Source organism: Myotis daubentonii, chromosome 1 (genome assembly GCF_963259705.1).
Source record: "Myotis daubentonii chromosome 1, mMyoDau2.1, whole genome shotgun sequence".
Lineage (NCBI taxonomy): Eukaryota > Metazoa > Chordata > Mammalia > Chiroptera > Vespertilionidae > Myotis > Myotis daubentonii.
In genome coordinates, this window is record NC_081840.1 from 230,524,669 (window position 1) to 230,529,525 (window position 4,857).

A 4,857-nucleotide genomic window follows, 5' to 3' on the forward strand; every position below is an offset into this window, starting at 1 on the left:
TTATTTATTTATTTATTTATTTAGAGAGAGAGAGAGGAAGGGAGAGGGATAGAGAGAGAGGAACACTGATGAGAGAGAAACATCGACTGGCTGCCTCTTGCATGCCTCCTGCTGGGGATCAAGCCCTCAACCCGGGCATGTGCCCTGCCCGGGAATTGAACCTATGACCTCTTGGTTCATGGGTTGACACCCGACCAGGGAGCCACACCAGCTGGGCCCAAGTTCGTTTTGTTGCATCAGATATCCAATTGTCCCAGCGCTCATCGTAGAAAAGACTACCTCCGCTTCACTGAACGGCCTTCGCGCCTTTGTTGAAAATCAACGGACCATATGCACATGCCTCCATTTATGGAGCCTGCATTCTGTCCTGTTGGCTTATTTGTCTGTCTTTATACCAGTAACGTATATGGTGGTTAGCATAGATTTACAATGTCTTAAAGTCAAGTAGTATAATTCTTTCAACTTTATTCTTATTTTTCTGATTTGTTTTGGCTATTTTAGGTCTTTTCATTTCTATATGAATTTTAGAATCAGTTAGTCAATTTCTACAGCAGAGCCTGCAGGGACTAAGTTGGGAAAGGCTTGAATCTATACATCAAACTGGGGAGAATTGACCTCAAACAATGTAGACTTCTGGTCCATGAGCACAGGATATTCCTCCTTTTATCTAGATTTTCTTTTTTTTTTTTTTAAATATATTTTATTGATTTTTTACAGAGAGGAAGGGAGAGGGATAGAGAGTTAGAAACATCGATGAAAGAGAAACATTGATCAGCTGCCTCCTGCACACCCCCTACTGGGGATGTGCCCACAACCAAGGTACATGCCCTTGACCGAAATTGAACCTGGGACCCTTCAGTCCGCAGGCCGACGCTCTACCCACTGAGCCAAACTGGTTAGGGCTATCTAGATTTTCTTTAAATTCTCTCAGCAATGTTTGTAGTTTTCAATATATTTTTATTTAAAAAAATCTTGCATACTTTTGACAGACCATATCGCATGATAATTTATATTTCTCGATCCTACTGTAAATGTTGTTTTAATTTCTGATTGTTAATTGATATGTAGAGATATGATAGAATTTTGTATTTCGATTTTCTGTCCTAAAACCTTGATAAACTCAGTAGTTCCAGTAGCTTAAAATTCTTTTTATTTAATCAGATTTTCTACATGGAGGGTCCCGTGACCTGCGAGACAAGATACTGTTACTTCTTCCTTTCCCATTAGGATATCTTTTATTTCCTGTACTTGCCTTATGGCACTGGTTCAATCTCCAGGAAAATGTTGAATACACGAGGTGAAACCAGATATCCTTGTCTTTATCTTGATCTTCAGGGGGGAAAGTGTTGCCTCTTTCACCATTAATTATGCTATCAGTTGTAAATTTTTCATACCAGGGTAAGGAAGTTCTCACATTCTGAGTTTACTAAGATTTTTAAAAATCAGAAATGGGTTTTGGATTTCATAAAATGCATTTCCTGTATTTATGATGATGATGTGTGCTTTTCCCTTTTTATTCTGTTAATAATGTGAACATATAGATTTTTAAAAATTTAAACTAATCATGTATTCCTGGGATAAATCTCACTTGGTCTTGATGTATTATCATTTTTTAATATGTTATTGGGTTCTAAAATTTTGATTTTTTTTTTTTGCATCTGTATTTACAAGGGCTATTTGTCTTTGGCTTTCTTTTATTGCAATGTTTTTGTCCAGTATTGGTATTATGTTAATGCTGACTGAAGAGAATGGCCTGAGGAATATTCTCTTCTGTTTGATTTTCTAGAAGAGTTTGTACAGAATTGATATTATTGATTTCTTACATGCCTGATAGAATTCACCAGGGATGCTCACTGGGCATGACATTTTCGTTATGGGAAGATTTTTAACTACACATTCAATTACTTCAATAGATTTGTGGTCATTCAGGCTATTTTTTTTATTCTTCAGAGAAGTTCGGTAGTTTGTGACTTCTAAGGAATTTGTTGATTTTATTTAATTTGTTGAATTTGTTGGCATAAAGTTTGTTATAATATTCTCTTCTTATCTTTTTAGTGTCTGTAGAATTTGTAGTGATATTACCACTCTCATTGATGTTGGTAATATAGTATTTATCTTTTATTGTACCAATCAGTCTGGTTAGGAGTTTATCAATTTTTTATCATTAAACTTCTTAAAGAACTAGCTTTGGGTTTCATCAATGTTTTGCTTAAATATTTTTTTTATTTCACTGATTTTACTCTTATCATTATTATTTTCTTTTTTCTATTTACTTTGATTTCATTTGTTCTTTTTTTTTCCTTAGCTTTTTAAGGTAAAGTTAGGGTAATTGGTTTGAGATATTACTCTATTTAAGTATAGGCATTTTGTGCTAAACATATCCCTCTAAGTACTGCTTTAGCTGCGTCCTAGAACTTTTGATGTATTTTCATTTTCATTCAATTCAAAATATTTTGAATTTCTCTTTTAATTTTTTTTTTTTGTCCATGGGTTCCTTAGCAGTGCATTTTTTAGTTTTCAAATATTTGAGGATTTTCCAAATATCTTTCTGTTTACGATTCTTAATTCAATTCTCTTATAACCAGAGAACATACTTTGCTTTTTAATGTTTTAAATTTATTGAAACTTAATTTTTAATTTATAACAAGAAATATGGGCTATCTTGGTAAATAGTTTATATGCACTTGAAAATAATGAGTTCTGCCCTAACCGGTTTGGCTCAGTGGATAGAGCATTGGCCTGCGGACTGAAGGGTCCTAGGTTTGATTCCAGTCAAAGGCATGTACCTTGGTTGCGGGCACATCCCCAGAAGGAGGCAGCTGATCGATGTTTCTCTCTCTCTGTAAAAAATCAATAAAATATATTAAAAAAAAATAAAAGGCACACCTGGGAAGCTGATGGATATTCTATATAAAAAGAGAAAAGAAAAGAAAAGAAAAGAAAAGAAAAGAAAAGAAAAGAAAAGAAAAGAAAAGAAAAGAAAAGAAAGAGTTCTGCTATTGTTCAATAAAGTGTTCTCTAAACGTTAATTAGGTTAGCTGGTTGACAGTGCGGTTTAAGTAAATAATAACCTTACTAATTTTCTGTTTATTTTTCTTATCAATTATCTAGATGGAGTGTTGAAACCTCCAATTATTAATTGTGGATTTCTCTATTTATTTTTTAAGTTCTGTCAGTTTTTGCTTAATGTGTTTTGAAACTCTGTTCTTGTGCCAGCATGAATGTTTGTTACGACCTCTTGATGAATTGAGTCCTTATTGCTATGAAATTACACTATTTGTCCCTGGCAATCTTCCTTGCTCTGAGATCTTTTGATTAATGTGAGCAGGGTGTATCTTTTCTCATATCTTACTTTTAACCCTATTTGCAACTTTAGATTTAAAAGCCTTTCCTTTTGTTTGACCCAGACTTCATCTGGTATCATTTTTATTTAGTCCAAGGGCCTTCCTTTAACATTTATTACAGTGCAAGCCTGCTGTTGATGAATTCCTTTAGCTAGTCCCCACCCCCCCCTTTAGCTTTTGTGTGCTTGAAAATGTCTCCATTTTGCCTTCATTTTTGAAAGATATTTTTGCTGGGTATAGAATTATAGGTTGACAGTTATTTCTTCGTTGAGTTATTTGCTTTCTGTGTTTGACAGTTGCTTTATCCACATTCTAAAGATGTTGCTCCTCTGCCTTATGGCTTCATTATTTTTGACAAGTAGTCGCTCTGTCATTCTTATGTGTGTCTCATCTATGTGACATGCGTTCTTTCCTCTGGCTGCTTTTAATGTTTTCTCTTTATCACTGGTTTGAAGCAAAAACAGTTTATGATATTCCTTAGTGTTATTTTCTTCACGTTTCTTGTGTTGGGGTTCTATTGAACTTCTTGGATTTGTGGGTTTACCATTTTAATAACTTTGGGAAATTTTGGCCATCATTTCTTTAAATAATTTTCTTCCCATTTCTCTCTCTCTCTCTTTTTTCATTATTCCAATTACATATGTCTGTTTATTTTTTCAGTCTTTGGATAATATCTATTGTATCTTTAATTTGTTTTTTTCATCTATGGGTTCCTTAGCAGTGCATAATATTTTCTTCTATAATATCAAATCTGCCACTAATCCTATCCAGTGTATTGTTCATGTCAGACATTACGGTTTTCATCTCTAGAAGTTCAATTTGGGTTTGTCAGACTATCTTTCATGTTGCTTCTTCTTCTTTTATTTTTTGCAATTGCTCTTAAATTTTATTCTTTTTTTTCTCTTTTTGTCTGCATATCATTTTATGTTGCTTCTTAATATAATTGATCTTTCATCTAGATTTTTGGACATATGGGCTATAGTTATAATAATAGCTTTGATGTTTTAATTTTATCTTCCATGTCATTTCTGGCTGTACTTGCTCTGAAGTTTGTCACCATGTCTGGGGGAAGCTGAACTTCTATGACAGCAGACCTTGGCTTGTAGACACCCCCGTGGCCTTGTGGGACCTTTTTGAAACGATATGGTTTCACCAACCTCCCTTGCCTCTCCCTTTCTCTCGGACAGACTGCGCCAAAGTCAGTTGGCTGTCCTGGACTTTCTGGCTCCTCTCACAGGCAGTTTCCGCACAGCATCTTTGCACACTAACTCCATCTTGGTATCTGCTTCTTGGAGAACCTGGACTGGCACGGAGGGCGGAGTAGACAGAACAGCAGCTTTGGGGTCTGAGACACTGAGTCCCAGCCTCAGCTCTGCCCCCAGCTCGCTGCACACATGCAGGCATGTGGCTTTCTCTCTCTGAAACTCAGTCTCCCCTCTGATGAATGAGGATGTATGATACACATTTTACGATGTGATTGTGAAAACGGAGTGAAACCCCGTCTGTGAATTGC